At 37.6% G+C, this 12,625-nt stretch overlaps 1 protein-coding gene across 4 annotated transcripts in view; it reads right to left on the minus strand.

Annotated features, from left to right (window-relative positions):
* LOC149786512 (baculoviral IAP repeat-containing protein 7-like) overlaps nucleotides 1-8,130 on the minus strand; it is a 29,773-nt gene extending 21,643 nt beyond the window's left edge. For 2 of the 4 annotated variants that reach the window (XR_016424939.1, XM_089977002.1), the window contains exon 1: nucleotides 7,856-8,128. The gene's annotated coding sequence lies outside the window, so the exon portion shown is untranslated. Of the gene's footprint in view, nucleotides 1-7,855 lie in introns of all 4 variants that reach the window. The other 2 variants (XM_089977004.1, XM_089977003.1) reach the window with 2 other exon arrangements.
* Nucleotides 8,131-12,625: the final 4,495 nt, after the last annotated feature.

Here is a 12,625-nt window from a genome sequence, read left to right on the forward strand (position 1 = left end):
TTTACTTGCAACTTTTTTCTTTCGTAGTAGGGTTTGAATCGAAGGGTCGTCAAGATGCATGAGGTGTTTATGACACACCATTGTCGTTCGCATAAGTCAACCAGGGTTCCTAGCTGTTGGACTTTAACTTGCCATTGCGAAATATACCAAGCCATTGTCACAACAAGAGGTAGAGAGGGATGAATACAGAGAAAACGAACTTGGTTAAATCATTTCTAAATCAGCAATCGAGATGAAACGATCGCACGATTTCAATGAGAGAGAGAAGAAGCATGTAAGCGGCAGCGACCTGACATCGCCTCACACGCGAAAAAAAAGTGTTCGCTTAAATCGAAGACATGAGCGAACATGAACCAACAGCTTCCATGTATTCGAGAAGACCGAACTAAAATCCACCACCACCACTAAACCCTGAAAAATAGCACCACTTTCGAGGGACGGAAAAGCGCTCCTCAAGAAAATTTAGAACCACGGTCTACACGTACACGGTGAAGTTTAAAGATTTCAACAAGTCCGACGTACCAGTGGGGAAAGCAGTCACCGATGTGTGGGATTCTTTATTAACCACACTGAAACAGCAATATGAAGTCAAAGAAGACGATCGTTTGAGACCTATTTCCATTCATCACTACAGTTTGAAGTCCCCCGTTTGGATCGAGTTTAGGGGCCCAGCAGAATTGACACCTTCCAAAGTCATCGACAAGATTCAACGACAAGTTTCACATCATCGATGGAAAAGTGAGACTGTTCATGACACACGTTCGCTTCCCCAAGGGACAGGACGCAAAAAGGTTTTTATTGATGGACGAACTTCGCAGCACCAAAAAGAGACTCGTTCAAATTAATAGCACTCAAGACCAGATGTGTTTAACTCGTGCCATCGTGGTGGGACGAACCTATGCTGTCACGAACGACACGGCAAAATGGAATAAGAGCCTTGGAGAACATTCGACAATTGGACCGATCCAAACAACGAAGTGAAGTAGAACTCCTGTCACAGCGAGCGGGGTTGTCTAATGACATACACTGTTGCATTTATGAAATGCAAAATTGCAAGATATCCTGGCTTCACGCTCCATCTTAAAAGTGCACCCTCAAGAAGTGTTCGGACCTCTGTTGTTTCGAGGCAAGAATTTCAAGGACGGAAAATACATTCACGTCTATCATCACGATGAACATTTTGATGCCATCACCAGTATCACCCCTTTCCTGTGATACAGTTATTATTGTGAGAAATGTGACTATGGCTATAACAATCGAGAGCAACACAAGCATTATGGATCGAAATGCTCATGATGTGTGGCCTCTAAACCCTAACTTGACGAAGGACAAGAATGAGTGCATTACCCTACTTGTCAGCGAACCTTTGTCAGCCCTGCCTGTTACCAACAACATCTGAAGACGCAAGTTTCACGCAGAAAAGTGTTTGTCGAATGCTGAGATTGTGCCCTACTTGTGGACAAGGCATACATACCAATAGCCCCAAGGCACAAGAGTGTTCAGGAAAGAAACGATGTCACATTCCCGCCAAATCGTGGACATGGAACATGAATGCTACATTCCAAAATACCGCTCCAAACAAGAGGAGGAAAATGACCAGAAGAAAGGGAACTCCATCTTTTATTTATTTCGAATGCATGCAAGAGACCGGCATTCACATTTCTAATTTCTGTGTGGCTCATCGAGCGTGCGAGAAGTGCATCCAAGAGCCTATCTTTAGTCATTGCCCTATCTGCAGCAAGATCCCTGGACGACGTGAAGAATCTTTCGGGGTTCGAACACGCTAGCCGATGTTGCCCAATAGATATTAGACCCCATCGATGATACGTGGAGCCAAGAAAACATCGAACATTACGGAGATTTCATCGCCATGACAACGTAATGGCTCACAAAGTATAGGGATACGATGGACAGTTGTTTCTCAAATACTATCCGGAACAAAGTACCGAACGTCCGAAAGTCATTTTGAACGGAGCCAAAATCATTTCCATGCAAGTGGGACGAGTGCAGTTTAAAGATTCGATGAGTTACTTGGGCATACCTTGGAGTCAAATGCCTATAACATTTGGAATGACAGAAATGGCCAAAGGCTATTTTCCACACTTTTTCAATACCGAAGCAAATCAACAGTCCGTTCTACCCCGTTTGCCTGAGGCTCACTACTACAACCCCGACAACATGCGTACTGAACAACGAGAAACTTTCTATGCATGATACCAGAATCACGCCTCGAACCCCTTCGACTTTCCGGAAGAAATGTTACAGTAGTGTCGTTCCGACGTGGACATTTTACTGCGTTGCCGTGGACAATTTTGAGAACTGCTCATGGAACACGAATGGATCGATCCTTTGAAAGAAGCCCGCACAACTGCAAAAGCGTGTTCCTTAGTGTACCACCTACGAGTCATGCCCAAAAACACCCTGGCTGTCATAAGCCCTCAACCGACGAACTTTGTCAAACGCCAATACTCGGTCAAAGCCCTACGCTAGTTACATTACTTGTGCGACGAAGAAGACAAATGGATTCAACATGCCCGAAACGTAGGGGCATAAAGACCATTGGAACGTATTCGGTGGATGTTTGGGAATTAAGAAACCCCAAGGTCGTGTACAAGTTTAACGGATGCTTATTTCACGGATGCCTCATCTGCTACACTCAACGTGACATTAAAAATACATTTTTACAACGTACCATGGAAGACTTGTACAAAGCCACTTGCCAGCGGCGCTTGAAGTTATTACAGCAAGGATACCAAGTGGTGAAAATGCGGGAGCACGAGTACGATCACCATTTGAAAGTCGATCCCGAGTTTAAATCCATCGTGGAAAGTTACAAGCTGGTGAACCCACTGAACCCGATGAACAGTTTGTATAGAGGACGGACAAATACCACCTGTTTGCTGTACCAAATCGACGAAGAGAAAGAAGAAATAAAATATTTGGACGTGTGTTCGCTGTACCCAAACGTGTGCAAATATCGTCAATTTTTCGCATGGCACCAGCAATTGCTGACGGAACACATCGATCTTGGCAACAACATTCGACAATACGAAGGATTGATCGAGTGCAAAGTCTTGCCTCCCACGGACTTGTACCATCCCATTTTACTTCACGATTGCCACGGAAAACTGATGTTTCCCTTTTGTCGTACTTGTGCCGAAACGTGCACGAAGACCGAACTTGTCAGCACACCCAGCAAGAACGCCCTTCACGGGAACGTGAGTCAGCGTGGAATTGTTCAAAGCTCTGGACCTGAGATACGAACTGTTAGAAGTGCACGAAATGTACCACCTTCTCAAGACAGAACAGTAACACAATTGCGACGAGACTCAGACAAGCATTTTCGCAGTCAACGTGGATGCTTTTTTGAAAATGAAACAAGCAGTCAGTGGCTATCCTTCTAAGTGCCACACTCCCGAAGACCAAAAGAAATTCATAGAGAAATAATGGGAGCAGGAAAGCGTCACGTTATACCTCGTGGAAAAAAACGAAGGAAGGCTATCGTTTGCCAAAGTGATGTTAAATTGCTTGTGAGGTAAAATGGCAGAACGACCGTGTTTACCAAAGATGGAGTATTTCACAGAACCTTCCCTCTACTTCCGGATGATTCTCGACAAAACCATATACATGAAACACGTGGACTTCGTTCGTGAGGACTTGATCTTAGTCAATACGAAGAAAAGCTGGACTTTGTAGAAACCCACTTATTTGGAAATGTATGTCATCATTGAGGCATACGTGACAACCCATGCTCGCTTAAAATTGTACGAACCGTTAGAAGTACTAGGAGATCCAGTCCTTTAATTTGCCACGGACAGTTGCATTTACATCGATAGCCTGCGTCACCCTGACATCGAAGGAGACCGTTTAGGCGCCTGGACGGACTAGCAACCCGATGAAAAGATTTTACGTTTTGCTACTGGTGGTCCTAAAGATTACGGCTTCGAATACCGGGACCCACAAGGAAAACTACACATGGAGTGTAAAGTAAAATGATTGACTCTCAGTTATCGCAACAGTCGACTGGTGAACTTTGATGTATTAAACGAAGCTATGGAGTCTGGACAGGATGAAAACTTTAAAGCGACCGCCCGTGAACAGAACAAGATTGTGCGTTTGCGCACACGTCAAATCGTCTGTAGACCCTGGGAAAAAGTCTATCAAATCGTGTACCAGACGAGAGTTTGGCTTCCCAACCACTTCATTTTACCGTACGGTCACGTCGATATTGGTCAGTATATGAAAAGGGACAACGTCCAAGGCGGATAGTTCATTGTAACTACCAACTTCAATCAAGAAAGACGAATCCTTTCAATCAGCAAGTATCGAGCGTAATACTCGAGTCCAACGAGAAACTCGGGTGTGATTCTATGCCTCACGATCACATCACCAATGCAGTACCTCATCTTAGTTGTTTATGTACTAACGCCAAGACAAACTACGTGCAACCAGTACAACTTCCAGACCACAAGACTTTACCTGATGGACATGCTGATATCACCTAGTATAAAAAGAGACCTCTTCCAAGAACGACACTTCATTGCGAGGACAAGCGTCGAGAAAGATGAATCACTCTACGCAGATGAAAAAAGAGGAGGAACAAACATCATTGACCTCTTTCACTACCATACCGTCACAGCAAAATACGTCCAAGAATGAAGAGGATTCAGAAAACCTAAAGGAGTATTTTAGCATCCAAATGACTCAGACAGCGACTTCGAGAAAATTTAGGACAACTTACACAATCGCGGTGAAATTGAAAGACTTCGCGTCTTACGTTCCACCCGAGGAAGTAGCAGGTTTCATTACGGACCTACTTGACTCACTGTTAGAGGAACTCAAACATCAGCGCCAAGTCAAAGATCGAGGTCGTTTGAGCCTATCTATGTATCACATTTAAACGTGACTGTGTGTCTCGGATTTAGCACACCTGCAGAATTAAATTCTTCCAAAATTTTGAAGGCTATTAAAGACGTGCAGACGATGAGAGAAAAATTTGACATCACCGATGGAAAAGTGACCATTCATACGTCCTATCTCCATGGGAAGAAGACGATGACTGCACTTAATCTGCTTACCGATAAGTGTGTCTAGCACGATGGACATAACAGCAGATTTAGGAATCACAGGGAGTACGTGATGGGAAACATCTACGCTGGGACAAATCAGTAGCTGATCAAATTTTAAATAACGTGTTTGATGGATATAGAGAGAGACATGAATTTTGTCCTATTTGATTGTTTGTTACTTGTTTGTTTTGTTTTAGTTTTTTCTTATAAATGAACATTTCATGTAAATATGTTGTATATGAAGTGATTTTTAGAAAGGCGTGAACTTTAATTTTAAAAAGTAGTTTACTAGAACCAAGAACTAAATAACTCGTTAATGTTTATGTATTAATAGAAAGTGCTTAGACCAAAGTGCGGGCCAGAGAGCCCATGTATATACTTGAATAAATGTTTTGTACCCATACAATAGACTTTTCTTTTTCGAGTCTCTATCCTGTCTGTGAGTCTTTCTTTAGAACATTTCTGTCCTCTTTTCTGTGTGCTTCCATCTTCTTCGTTTGAATGTGTTATTTGTTTGTTTCTATATGGCTATGTTTTTCCCTATCAACCTTTGTCCCTATAAATGCATTTCAAACTATACATAGTTCTGACCCTATAAACACCATGACGTCATCCATGTTCAATTCCCCAGGTGCCATTCCCATGTTAAATTCCCGTTGTCCCTTTACATGCCCACCCATGTTAAATTCACATAGACCTCATAGTGCCGGGACACCGTTTTGACCGGGACTTCCAATGACCCTTTACAACCCAAGGTTTTGCCCCATGTTAAATTTCCCATAGACCCCAAACAGCCCCACGACCTTTTCCAATAGAATTTCCATAGACCCTAAACTACCCCATATACTATTGTTGTTAATTTGTTTCATGTTACGTTAGCTTAAACAGATTTGTATTTGTTTGTTTCATTTAAATACCGTTTATATCATTTTGCATTTGCTTGTTTTGTTGTGTTTTATATGCTTCTTTTACATTACATGTTCTCTTGCGCCTGTTTGTTGTATTGAACTACTGATTTTATTGTTTAAAATACCATTATTTCCTTTTGATGTTTACTTCTTTCTTTCGCATTTACTTTGTTTCTTTCGACATACGTGAGTAGGGTAGAAAGTATATAAACTCAACCAACTGTTAACACTGTGGTCAATGGAAACCGGTAAAATAATTGGTACACTGACACCATGGCAATATATTGAAGCCGTTGCCAGCCCCTTATTTTGCGGTATGGAAATCTGAGACAGTTCATTCCGTATTCATAATTTTATTTTATTTCCGATTTTTAACTCATTCAAGTATAAATTTAACTTTAAATTTATATTTTCTTTATTATTTGAGGGTGCCCGCACGATAACATTGATTGAATTCTATTAGTTGTGCGAGACCATTTGGTTTTTCATGTTTACGGAACATATTCGAATTATTGCTCTTTAGCAGCAAAGTAAAAACCTGCACACAATAATATTTCATGTGTTTATGTGCAGTAAACACGTTTCATGTATTTAAGTGCATTAAGTAAACATTCAATCCAATCAAATCGCATTATATTTCTGCCACTCCGCAATTAATTTATGTTTTAAAAAAATTGATGTAACTCACCATAATATTTTTTGGCAATTTGGCAAAATGGTTCATTCATTTGTATCATAACAAGCATAGGCTCTAACATCACCTTCCAATTGAGCTAAACTTCCAGTGTCGAACACGGTTGTGAGACTGGATTCAGATTGATGTTTCCCTATTTCTTCTGACATCAACACAGCTTATTTTAGTTCCAACGGTCGTTGTTAAATGAAGGGTTCTCACACGCGATAAGACCACATTTAATTGTCTTCCAATCAAACAAACAATCACATACTCACGAGACTCTAATTTCATTCTTTCATTGTTTTCTTGTTCGATATTAGTATGATTTATCAGTGCGTTTTTCTAAGCAGTAGATCGGTACTTCATGCCACATAAACTAAAATGGGACTTACGCTCCAAACAAACAACACTATTGATATATAAAACTACTAAACACTTAAATGTGAGAATATCTTAAGAATTTTTTTATGTTAAGAACTTAAAGAGGGGTCATTTTACGAAACTAATGCGTGCTTCCATAAATGCCTTAAATACTCTGCATTGTTTCTGCATACTGTGTAGACATCATATAGTTGAATATCTGTATCCAAAAGAATGAGTTGGAGTCGAAAATCAGACTGTCAGTTCACTATTTAATTTTCGGTAAGTTAACATCCGCTAGATCAATATCGTAGTATAAACGCGAAAGCTGGCAAAACGGAGGCAGAATAATGTCCAGATATTCGTATTTGAACCTAACCTTTACCGATCATCATGTTTGATTGTTAATATTTTTGAGTGCGAAAAAGACGTTCATGGTACAAAGTTAATTTATTTATATTTATATTTGTGAGGTAACGCTAATTTATTTTCTGGAAACCACGCGATTTTAATTTTACAAAAATATCTCTAGACCCGTAATCCCACTACGAATCATGATAGATAAATATTTTGTTTTTTAAATTACTGAATGCAGCCTACACTGACATAACCTGAGCTCGTAAGTATGCATGTATACATAAAAAGTCACATTTGTATGCCCATAATAGTACCAAAGTTCTTCATGCTTTTTAAACAATTTAACATAATTAAAAACGTTTTCTGAATAGGATATCCATGTACGATTTTCTCCCTAATTCCATCCCTGACGTAATAACCTGTAGAAGTGACAATTTTGATGATTCTCTATGCAACAATCAATTATAATGAATGCAATGACTTACGTTTAATGCATTTTTATATCCTTGGTTCCTTTTCTAAAAATCGTGGCTGGGTACAAAACAAACGGGACAGTATCCGAATACTACAGAATGCTTACGGTAAGCCTAATCACGTTAAACTTGAAGGATCTGTGATCTTCAGTTTCTGACTGCATTCCTTCTTGTCACGTAATTATTCGCAGCTGTGCTTGTCATTATGACAAACGTGGCGGTACAGTCAATGTGTAACTAAGGAAATATATGACATACGGCGATCACTACAAAAGGTTCCGCCCCGAAAGTTGTAACAGACTTGTATTTTGTGATAAAAATGGGTTGTTCAGACCTGGGCACATTAACCAATCAAAAGTATGTACCGATTTCACTACGTAATTAAGCACTGCTATCCACCATATTTGCTCACATACATAAGACGCTCGTAATATTAGAATCTGCATCATATTCTTTAGTGTTTATTTTATTAAAATTGTCAAACTTGAGCACTGACTTGTAATGGTGTCCAGTGAAAAAAACACTACCCTAAACTTTAAATTCTAGATTGTCCCTAAATTCTATTCATATATAAAATTACAAAGTTGGATTTATACCTAATTATTTTGGATAATGTTTTATTATGGAAGGTTTTCAAAAACAATATTTTATATTATGAAGAGGTGAAACTGAAATAAAATATTTATATTGTCTTTATTAGGCTTTGGACTGTAAATCAGTTATGTCCAGCCATTGAGGTGATATATGTGTGTGTGTGTGTGTGTGTGTGTGTGTGTGTGTGTGTGTCCTTTAAAATTCAAATTAAATAATCTCTTACAAATTACTCATTTTTAAACACCTACAAAATGTTATAACATCAATGTAGTAAATTAAAACGAGTCACACTAATTAGCGAACAAAGGTAAAAGCGGATGCAAACATATCCTGTCAACATGCATATTGTTGCTTATTTTGCTGTGACATTATTATTTCCTTCTTTTTAAAGACATTATGATAAATGATTTTTAAATGGATTTGATATAATTTAAATGTACTGGTTTATCAATGATAGCTTACGAAATGTTTCATTCGTCCAACTGAGGAGACACAGTAGCTTTGGTCTCACAAACCCCTGGCCTTCTTGTTTACTATCCCCCTAAACGATATTTATGGATCCGCCGTACCGGTCGAGAAGACAAAATCTTTTGATATATGTTTGCATTATTTATCTACAATTCTTTTCAAAATATGCCAAAAAGTAAGGCTTCAGCTCTAATTATAACTCAAATAAATCGTCAAATAAGTGATATGCTTAATTTCTGAATTTATAAGGGTTTCTTTCAACTTTGTAGAGATATTTACCATGAAGTATGCATAAATACCTTTGCATGTTTTGATCCAGCAAATCTTATAATTATAAATACTGTAATTTTAAGGATCGCCTTTATTTACGTAAATGAAAGGTCATTTACTTAGCAAAATTTAGTGATCTAAAATATGAAAGTTATGGTCCCGCATCGCAGTTACAATGATACATGGTGGATAATTGGTCACGTGATCGAGGAGTGGAAGTGTAGTAAAATGACTCTTTGCAATTAATTCCAGTCATTCAAGTAAAAACATGTAGCGAAGCATTTATTGGTTGATACTTATTGTACATGCATGATTAATCGAAGGACGAATAGTGATAAGAAGAGAAAAAATTAGTGACCGAGAAATGAATGATTGGCCTCGTAAAAAGACCAGACAAACGAAGGGAAGGATTGTGGTCCCATTTCCTTAATGTTTTTGGTTTATTTATTTTTTTTTGGGGGGGGGGTTCTAATACAAAGCTTGAGGATTCTAGTTTTGTGTATAATTGTAACAAACTGAGTGAAATTGAGAAAATATTTATGAGACGAAGTTAGAAGAGATTTAATTTCCAAAGTTATATTACACTAGCCCTGCAAATAGATAATATATATTCTCTCAATCATTGTTTCATGGCTTAGTATTTTTGTAATTCATGAGGTTGACGACGACCCTCTTTTCTCGTGACAGGCACAATACAATAAATTCCCTATTAATTCCTTAATCACTGTAAACAAACCTAAATAAATTTTATAAACACATGATATGAGCTTACACTTACCAATAAGTACAGCTATTTGTAATATTAGTACAGAATATGCACAATTGCCTAAACCTTAATTCTGACAAAGACGTGGAAATGTCTGGTGTCTGATGAATAAACCACTTGTTGGATAAGTGGGATCGGATTCATCCGGAAGTTACAAAAGCTAGCGATATGACCTAACTTTCCATGTGAACATTACCTCAATATTCGCGAAAAGTTGAAAAGGCAACGAGCGAAGCAGCCTCCAAAGCGAACAACAGCAACTAGGTCGAAGAGTTTGCGATATGTGCCTCACATATTTAGCAAGGCTAAGCAACCAGTCTGAAACGGTGCTTCTTCAACAACAAAATTCATACAAATAGAATTAATCAAATAATTAAATATGATTCATTTATCAAATGAATGGTCTTCGGATTTAAACAACTAATAAGCAATACACCTTTGGCTTCTCTTGCAACTGTTGTATTGCTACAGTAGATAAAAGAATATCAAATGACTTTTAAGGTTAATATGTATATACAAAACAGATAAAAGCCAAATATTGTAGCAATAATTACACTTTAAAACTGAACAATAATTATTCTTGACACATATATTCATATATAAGATCACAGCGTGATACGAACGTCTGGCAAAATCAACAAAAACCTTTGCAGTATGGATTGCGGCATCAGGAAGTAGAATAGTTTACTGTCATTTAATATATGCATGTGTGTGTGTGTGATTTGGATTTTTAACTTAGCTTTAACAAATTTTTCAGTCATATTGTTACGATGACTGCAGTGTGGCAGTTTATAGTGATGTCTAGCACTGGGGAATCATGCCGCAGACATGTAGCATCATGTCTCAGGCATATTATCCTGACACCAGGCCGACCAATTCTTACACTGACCTCTTAATGTTGTGCACCAAGCCAGGAAGCTCGTAGTACCATACCAAATTTATGCATGTATACTGGAGTTAATAAAATTACGTTCAGACTTGTATCGGAGTGTAACATATCATTGCCTGATAAACAATAGTTCAATTATACAAAAGCAACATTGATTTAAAGCATTACTTTATAAATTTTAATAACTCTGATAGTCCTCCTTATGGTGGCTGAAGATATAATAATGTAAAAATACATGTTTCATAGGTAATGAACCTGAAGTAAATAACACTGTTCAACAAGGCTCTTTGGAAAAGCAACACCAGCTGGTGTGTTAAGCGAATATACACTGTATTAAAATTATTGAGTTGAAACAGTCGAAAATTTAAGAAAATAAATGTCTACTGACGAAATAAAATAAATTAATTATTATCGGGTAATGGCAAAATCAAAACATTTCTTTCGTGCAAGATAGCAATTGTCTGGACCACATCCCAGTTTAACGTCTTTTATTTTCTGTGTATTTTACCTGATCAAGTTATAAACAGGAATGTATATTACACAGTTATCAACTGTACAATATCCTGCCAAAATAAGTTAATTCGAAGCAAAAATTTGGTTTCGGGCCAGCAAGGATTGGCTCAAAGGAGTGAATGTAATTATGAAAAAGTCAGATGAAACACTGTTGGTGGTGTTGACAGAATAGTTTTAATTCCAGGTCCTACGGTGTGGGTTATTTCAGCAACTTTTCAAAAATCTTCTTACATATTATTTTTGACGAATGAACACTGATGAAAATACTGACGTTGGAACGATTCTAATACTAGTAGCTGATAATCAGTCTGTAAAAAATGAAACAAAAGAGTAAAGAATAATTATCAGACAAGAGCACAATGAAAAGTTCACAATATCGCAGACAGTGACAACATGTTTATGTTTTCGCCTTAAAATATAATAAAAAGACAATCTACGTTTTATAATATATAAAATAAAATATTTCTCTTGCTACAATACGTTTCCACTTAACTAGCGAAACTCATTGTGTATTTTAGTCAGGTGTTACATAAGGGAAAGCACCTAAGTAATATATGGTGTTAACCAAGATCATGAACTGGAGAATATTTGTCTTCTGTACAATACAACTACTTCAGATATAATGTTTAGATCTATCAACGACTCGTACAGAAAACCATATTAAAAGAGACAATTATTGATGAAGCTGCTAATAAAACCTTAAATAATGCCACAGCTGGCACACCAAGAATGAGCTTAGAATTAGAAGGTTTATCGATACTGTGTCGATAAATTTACATTGAGACTGATCATGAAATATAGTCCATTTCACATTACATTCCCAAACAGCTTTTATTCACAGAAGTGTAAAATGAAGAACCAGATTACAGAAGCAAATACATCTTTTATGATCAACACAAAATACCATCCTTAGTAAAATTATTGGTAATACCTAATCATACAAATCGTCATACTAAAGTTGGATCTGAAATGCACGTATAACAATTGACCACTCAATATAACATACGTTTTCAAATGTTAAACAAGAAATACGCATTCAAATAAACAAAGTTGAAAGATACACGCACAAGCTGTCTAATTTGGTGCCTGATGCACAAGCAAATATTCGAAACAAAAAAAAAAATACTATATTGTTTTAAAAAAGTGGCTTAAGACCTTATCAACACAAACGCTGATCTTTTAGTTTCCGTCTCTTTTTATTTAAACTTTTGCAAGACAAATTTCATTGATCAAAGAGAAAATGTTCAATGAATGGGTTTCCCGTACGACATTCAAACGATAT

This window comes from Sinohyriopsis cumingii, chromosome 12 (assembly GCF_028554795.1).
Source record: "Sinohyriopsis cumingii isolate HCF-2022 chromosome 12, ASM2855479v2, whole genome shotgun sequence".
Classification (NCBI taxonomy): Eukaryota; Metazoa; Mollusca; class Bivalvia; order Unionida; family Unionidae; genus Sinohyriopsis; species Sinohyriopsis cumingii.